The sequence below is a fragment of the Schistocerca piceifrons genome, unplaced genomic scaffold (genome assembly GCF_021461385.2).
Source record: "Schistocerca piceifrons isolate TAMUIC-IGC-003096 unplaced genomic scaffold, iqSchPice1.1 HiC_scaffold_855, whole genome shotgun sequence".
NCBI classification, from domain to species: Eukaryota; Metazoa; Arthropoda; class Insecta; order Orthoptera; family Acrididae; genus Schistocerca; species Schistocerca piceifrons.
This window is the reverse complement of record NW_025729119.1, coordinates 55,426-63,860: the sequence shown is the minus strand read 5'-3', so window position 1 is coordinate 63,860 and position 8,435 is coordinate 55,426. Positions and strand designations below refer to the sequence as shown.

Below are 8,435 nucleotides of genomic sequence, written 5' to 3'. Positions count from 1 at the left end.
GGCTATACTCCATACAAATACTTTCAGAAACGACTTCCTGACACTTAATTCTATACTCGATGTTAACAAATTTCTCTTCTTCAGAAATGCTTTCCTTGCCATTGCCAGTCTACATTTAATATCCTCTCTACTTCGGTCATCATCAGTTATTTTGTTCCCCAAATAGCAAAACTCCTTTACTACTTTAAGTGTCTCATTTCCTAATCTAATTCCCTCAGCATCACCCGACTTCATTCGACTACATTCCATTATCCTCGTTTTGCTTTTGTTGATGTTCATCTTATATCCTCCTTCCAAGACACTGTCCATTCCGTTCAACTGCTCTTCCAAGTCCTTTGCTGTCTCTGACAGAATTACAATGTCATCGGCGAACCTCAAAGTTTTTATTTCTTCTCCATGGATTTTAATTCCTACTCCGAATTTTTCTTTTGTTTCCTTTACTGCTAGCTCAATATACAGATTGAATAAGATCGGGGAGAGGCTACAACCCTATCTCACTCCCTTCCCAACCACAGCTTCCCTTTCATGCCCCTCGACTCTAATAACTGCCATCTAGTTTCTGTACAAATTGTAAATAGCCTTTCGCTGCCTGTATTTTACCCCTGCCATCTTTAGAATTTGAAAGAGAGTATTCCAGTCAACATCGTCAAAAGCTTTCTCTAAGTCTACAAATGCTAGAAACGTAGGTTTGTCTTTCCTTAATCTTTCTTCTAAGATGAGTCGTAAGGTCAGTATTGCCTCACGTGTTCCAATATCTCTACTACAAATGACTATATTTTAGTTACAAATTTGGTTTTCATTAAATCACCCAAAAACTATAAGACGTAGCTTAAGGTGGTCTCGTAGTTATTATCTTTAGGTTGACCTGAAGCATCATAGAAATTTTTACATTTATAAGTCTAATACTTAAGACCTTCAATTTTTCTTAAAAACGTATATTCTGACTATAATTTTTATTCTATTATTTTGAAACTTGCACCACTTATTTATGACCTCCATAGGTACATTATGGCCAAATCCCGGCTTTATAGCTATATTATTTAGCGCCGCTTATTTTTTTCTTAGAACTCTATTTTATTTTTAACTATTGGTTTAATTGCTTTAAGACATTACATTTAAAATGTTATTACAATAAAGTATATGTTGATAAAGATTGAATAAAAAATTTTTACTTTTAATTTTATACTTAATTATGGGGAAATCTTGTGCGCTACGCGCAGACGCTTTGTGGTGACGTGGAGCTACTAGCAGTGAACTGGGGTAAGTCCCGGCACACTCGCTCGCCCCTCTATCTCACCAACGATACAGCGCTTGTTTCGCTTTACTGTCCCTTCTCCTTGCCAATGTTTTCCACATATTCCTTTCCTCTCAGATTCACGCAGAACCTCCTCATTCCTTACCTTATCAGTCCACCTAATTTTCAGCATTCGACTGTAGCACCACATGCCAAATGCTTCGATTCTCCTCTGTTCCAGTTTTCCCACAGTCCACATTTCACTACCATACAATACTGAGTTCCAAACGTACATTCTCAGAAATTTCATCCTCAAATTAAGGCCTATGTTTGATACTAGTAGACTTTTCTTGGCCAGGAATGCCCTTTTCGCCAGCGCTAGTCCGCTTTTGATGTCCTCCTTGCTCCATCCGTCATTGGCTATTTTGCTACATAGGAAGTAGAATCCCTTAACTTCATCTACTTCGTGACCATCAATCCTGATGGTAAGTTTCCCACTGTTCTCATATCTGCTACTTCTCATTACTTTCGTCTGTCTTCGATTTACTCTCAGTCCATATTCTGTCATTAGACTGTTCAGCAGGTCATGTAACTCTTCTTCACTTTCACTCAGGGTAGCAATGTCATCAGCGAATCGTATCACTGATATCCTTTCACCTTGGTTTTTAATCCCACTAGTGAATATTCTACTTATTTTCATCATTGCTTCTTCGTTGTACAGATTGAACAATAGGGGGAAAGACTGCATCCCTATCTTACACCCTTTTTAATCCGAGCACTTCGTTCTTGGTCGTCCACTCTGCCTATTCCCTCTTGGCTCTTGTACATATTGTGTATTACCCGTCTATCCATATAGCTTACTCCCATTTTTCTCAGAATTTCGAACATGTTGCACCATTTTACATTGTCGAACCCTTTTCCAGGTCGACAAATCCTATAAAAGTGTCTTGATTTTTATTTAGTATTGCTTCCATTATCAACCGCAAAGTCAGAAGTGCCGTTCAGGTGGCTTTACTTTTCCTAAAGCCAAACTAATCGTCAAATACAACATCCTCAAAGAAAGAAGGAAAACTAATGTACACAACAAAAATAGGGAGATCTCGCCATGCCGTTGCAAAAGAGCGTACGACATGAACAATACAAGTCTCGGTAAAGTGGTCTCACGAACGAGATATCTCAAATCCCCGTATAAACGCAGTGTCGTATTTGTCAATGATCCATCTAACTTATTTCTAGAAAATGAAACCCTGAACTTCCTGAAAGGAAACTACACCGTAAGTGGTTATTTATTACAGGCGCAGTTTGGACTTGTAGCAACTGTGGATGCAATAAATAACTAAACCCCGTCCGAACAGGCCATGAAGGCCCAACAGTACCTACCAACCACCGTGTCATCCTCAGCACACAGGCGTCACAAGGGCTGAGTGCACCCCGCTTGCCAACAGCGCTCGGCAGACCGGACAGTCACCTATACGAGTACTAACCCAGCCCGACAGCGCTTAACTTCGGTGATCTGACGGGAACCGGTGTTACCACTGCGGCAAGGCCGTAGATGGCTGTAATGAAGAATCAATTATAATTTTACAACTGTTGCTGCGTCTGTCTACAGTCATTAGGTGCCCCTTTGTACGAAATACACTGTTGTGTCTTAGAAAAACAATATCTCAGTGACAGAATACATAACCAAGCAAGAATTTTTATAAATTATTGTAAAAGCAAATAAAACCTAAGCCTGTATTCATTGTAGGTATGTTGTGTTCTTGTTGCTGCTGTTGTCTTCAGTCCTAAGACTGGTTTGATGCTGTTCTCCTTGCTAGTCTATTGTGTGCAACCTACAACCATTTGAACCTGCTTGCTGTATTCATTTCTTGATGTCTCCAGAAGTGGACTATACCAATCCCTTCTTCTAGTGTACTTTACCAATCCCTTCTTCTAGTCAAGTCGAGCAATAAATTTCTTGTTTCCTCCCGCCAGAGGTTCGAGTCCTCCCTCGGGCATGGGTGTGTGTGTGCTGTTCTTATCATAAGTTAGTTTAACTAGTGTGTAAGTCTAGGGACCGATGACCTCAGCAGTTTGGTCCCTTAGGAATCCACACACATTCGAACATTCAACAATTTCTTGTTTGCCCCAATTCGATCCAGTACATCTTCACCAGTTATTCGTATTTCACAGTGCAACACAATCAAAGAATCACTTTTTCGAAATCCAGTAATTCCCACCCACTGTGTTCGTTCAAGTTTGAAATTTGGCTCAAAAGTGCATGAAACCCTTCCTCTGTAACGGTGCAAAAGCGAGACACCCAACGATGTAACACTCTTGCTCAAGGACACTTCAAACAAGTATGTACGAGGTGTAATGTGGGTCAATGATATCACATGGGCACCAAATTTCACCACAATTCTGCTGAATGCCACCGTGGATGTGTTATATGTTCGGAAGGTCCTCACACCCGCTCCTACCCATATTTCTCACCTTCTTTTGACGCCTCTGCGATGGAGGTGAGAACCGAGGCACCCAGCGTTAATGTCGTGCAGTTTTCTTATGAGGGGCCAATTAAAACATTCCAAACACGATGCCTCTCAGAATCGGCTCGAAAAGGCTGCAGGCGGTGGCATAAAGGGCGTTAATGAAACCCCCTCATTATCGGGGGCACTGATTCCCACTCATTTCGTTGAGAAAAACGACAATTCACAGTGCTATGAGCAACAAGAAGACATTCTTCACAACCTTTGGCACTTCTGACACCCTTGAGAGTTACAGCCCTTCTCTAAGGACATTGTCGGGCTGCGTCTCCATCGGACGCGATTGCACCCATTTGGAGCACAGTGAGACTGCAATCTTTCCTCTTGTGTACAGGTTGGAACCGCTAGGGACCGTTCAAAACCATTCAACGAAATTTGAACGTGATCCACAGCAGCTAAGAGTGCTTATAGTTTCTCAGCGCTCCTGTTTTTTGTCCTCCTGTGGCGTGATTGCGGAGTGATGCCGACTGACACATGTGTGAATAAAATGGCAAAGAGTTCCTCTAAGAGTCCTCGCCAATTCGGCAAAACCGTCGGAGCCCCCCACTCACTTCTGTTAGGAAATTTAAAAATGTACCTCTCCAGATAGAACCAGTGATGAAGTGCTAAGCGCCTGCAGGCAGGCTGCACTGCTACTCTTTCCCTGCAACACTGCTGTTCTTGCATCTGATAGCGGGGCATCCAGTTTCGAGAGTGTCAAGGGGGTAGCCGGTCTGCAGGCGCCTAGCATGTCGTCACTCATTGTGTCTGTACATTTTCAAAATTCTAAAGAAAGTTGGGGGGGGGGGGGGAGGTGCCGCCAAGAATGATGCCAACCTGATGATCTTAAAAGGACCCTTTACCCTTTTTTAATGCATATGTCAATGTCGCATCCCCTGTGACCACGCCACAGAAGGACACAGAATGGTAGTACTGAATAAGAAAAGAACTCTTAGCTGTTTCGGATCATGTTCAAATTTCGTCGAATGGTTTTGAACTGTCCCTAGTGGTTCCAACCTGCACAGGAGAGTAAACATTATGGTCGCACTGCGCTCCAAATGGGTGCGATCGCGTTTGATGGGACTGCAGCCACAGAGTGTCACTAGAAAAAGGTTGTAACTCCTGAGGGTATCAGCAGTGTCAAAGATTGTGGAGAATGTCTTCTTCTTGCTGGATTCCTCCGAAAAAATGACGTTTTGCCATTCGTTCACCCAGGTTCGTCGTTGAGTACACCACCGCAGGCGCTCCTGTCTGTGATGCAACATCAAGGGTAACCGCAGCCATGGTCTCCGAGCTGATAGTCCATGCTGCTGCAAACGTCGTCGAACTGTTCGTGCAGATGGTTGTTGTCTTGCAAACGTCCCCATCTGTTGACTCAGGGATCGAGACGTGGCTGCACGATCCATTACAGCCATGCCTGTCATCTCGACTGCTAGTGATACGAGGCCGTTGGGATCCAGCACGGCGTTCCGTATTACCCTCCTGAACCCACCGATTCCAAATTCTGCTAACAGTCATTGGATCTCAATCAACGCGAGCAGCAATGCCGCGATACGATGAACCGCAATCGCGATAGGCTACAATACGACCTTTATCAAAGTCGGAAACGTGATGGTACGCATTTCTCCTTCTTACACGAGGCATCACAACAACGTTTCACCAGGCAACGCCGGTCAACTGCTGTTTGTGTATGAGAAATCGGTTGGAACCTTTCCTCATGTCAGCACGTTGTAGGTGTCGCCACCGGCGCCAACCTTGTGTGAATGCTCTGAAAAGCTAATCATTTGCATATCACAGCATCATATCCCTTTCGGTTAAATTTCGCGCCTGTAGCACGTCATCTTCGTGGTATAGCAATTTTAATGGCCAGTAGTGTATATCCTCTCTACTTCTGCCATCGACAGTTATTTTGCTGCCCAAACAGCAAAAGTCATCTGTTACTTACAGTGTCTCATCTCCTGTCCTAACCGCCTCAGCATCCCTGAATTAACTCGATTAAACCCCATTAGCTTCGTTATACTTCCGTTCATGTTCGTCTTACAACCTCTTTTCAGGACTCTATCCACTCTGTTCACTCGAGTCATTTGCCGTCTCTGCTATAATTACAGTGCCATCAGCAAACCTCAAAGTTTTAATTTTAATTCGCATTCCAAATTTCACCTTGGTTTCCTTTACTGCTTGCTCAATGTACAGACAGAATAACACTGGGGATAGGGCACAACCCCGTCTCATTGTCCTCTCAAGTACTGCTTTCCTTTCATATCTTCGATTAGATTAGATTAGATTAGTACTTGTTCCATAGATCATGAATATGACACTTCATAATGACGTGGAACGTGTCAGGTTAATAAAAGGTGTCTATGCAAGATATTACATTACACAAAATATTACATGACACTTAATATTTTTAATTTTTTGTGGGGGTTGGGGAAATTACCCATTTACTATATATCCAATAATTCATCTAATGAGTAGAAGGAGTTGTCATTAAGAAATTCTTTTAATTTCCTTTTAAATGGTATATGGCTATCTGTCAGACTTTCGATGCTATTAGGTAAGTGACCAAAAGACTTTTGTGGCAGCATAATTTACCCCCTTCTGAGCCAAAGTTAGATTCAACCTTGAGTAGTGAAGATCATCCTTTGTCCTATTGTTGTACCCATGTTCACTGCTATTACTTTTGAATTCGTTCAGATTGTTAATAACAAATTTCATAAGCGAATATATTATCTATTGTGAGGCTACAGTGAAGATCCCTAGCTCTTTAAATAAGTGTCTGTAGGATGATCTTGGATGAGCTCCAGCAATTATTGTGATTACACGTTTTTGTGCAATGAACACTCTTTTATTCAATGATGAGTTACCCCAGAATATGATGCCATCCGACAGCAGAGAACGAAAATAGGCGTGGTAAGCTAACTTACTGAGATGTATATCGCCAAAATTTGCAATGACCCTAATAGCATAAGTAGCTGAACTCTAACGTTTCAGCAGATCCTCATGTGTTTTTTCCAGTTCAACCCCTCATCAATGCATACACCTAGAAATTTTGAATATTCTACCTTAGCTACCGATTTCTGATCGAAGTCTATATTTATTAATGGTGTCATTCCATTTACTGTGTGGAACTGTATATACTGTGTTTTGTCAAAGTTTAATGAGAGCCCATTTGCAGAGAATCACTTAATGATTTTCTGAAAAACATCGTTTACAATTTCACGAGTTAATTCTTGTCTGTTGGGTGTGATAGCTATACTTTTATCATCGGCAAAAAGTACCATCTTTGCATCTTCGTGAATATAGAATGGCAAGTCATTAATTTATATTAAGAACAGCAGAGGACCCAAGACCGAACCTTGCGGCACTCCATTCTTGATTGTTCCCCAGTTTGAGAAATCACTAGTCTTTTGCATATTATGTGAACTTCTTATTTCAACTTTCTGCATTCTTCCAGTTAGGTATGATTTAAACCATTTGAGCTCTTTCGCATTCATACCACAGTACTCGAGCTTATGTAGAAGTATTCCATTCTTATAACCGCAATCTGATTTCTGTATGAATTGTAAATAACCTTTCTCAACCTGCATTTGATCTCTGCTACTTTCAGAATTTCAAACAGTGTTTTCCAGTCAACACAGTCAAAGCTAACTTAGTTTACAAGAAGACTGGTTTCCTGTTCTGTGGTTATCGAGGATGGAAAAAAATATGGAAACACCAAAAACACAACATATTAAAATGTCTAATATGATTTTAGATACCTTTGGCATCCAAAAAGCCTTACAGTCGACTCGTAATGGAAAAAATACAGGGCCTGTACGGCTTTGAAGGGCATATTATGCCATCCTTCCTGCAAAATGGTGGCAATCCAGGTAACGATGGTGGAGACGGGTAACGATCACGCACCCTTCTCTCCAAAGTAGACCACGAAGGATCAATGACGCTGACATCTGGTGTCTGCCGTGGCCAGGGCAGACGCGACAACGCATCCTCGCGCTCAGGAAAACACTCCAGAATGATGCGTGCTGTGTGAACGAGGTTCGTGTCGTCTTGGAACACAGCATCATCGTCGATGAAGAAACATTGTACCATGGGACTGACCTGGTCAGGCAAAAGGGTCACAAAATCCCTGGCACTAATGCGACCTTGTATAGTGACCATGGGGTCCATGGAATGCCAAGGTATGGCTGCTGTGGCGTTCGCTGTGTTATTAGGTGGTTTGGTATTTTATTAATTTGTAAATGAAAATGATAATCATATTTTATTACATTGAGTAATTACTAAATAATTTTTCTCCCGGCTAAAGATTTGGTCAAGTTGCTAAAGAACTCCAAGTTAACGTCGTGTTAAAGTGTTGTCTATAAGTTGTGTAAGTGTCACTAAATCACAGTTCATACAACAGATTCTATACAACTATTGATTATGATGGAAACAGTTGTCTTTAGCAAAATGATCATTAAAACCACCGAATATCAGCCGCGCACAGCACTGACGTATGTTACCTGAAACAATATTCTTCGCAACTCGTGCTTAATTAATTTCGGCTCCCTACATCAGCTAGAAACATTTGTTATAAAGATCGTGCTATGAGCACTGTTTTTAAAGAACCAATCTGATTCGAATTATTTTCATTCGATTGAGTTCGGGACCACCGGTGCACATTTATTTTTACACATTTTTATTACCTTCGGCATTTATGTCAG

At 41.6% G+C, this 8,435-nt stretch overlaps 1 pseudogene; it reads right to left on the bottom strand.

The window, feature by feature from the left end:
* Positions 1 to 2,670: 2,670 nt before the first annotated feature.
* On the bottom strand, positions 2,671 to 2,788 carry LOC124771008 (annotated as a pseudogene).
* Between the last annotated feature and the right edge of the window lie 5,647 nt (positions 2,789 to 8,435).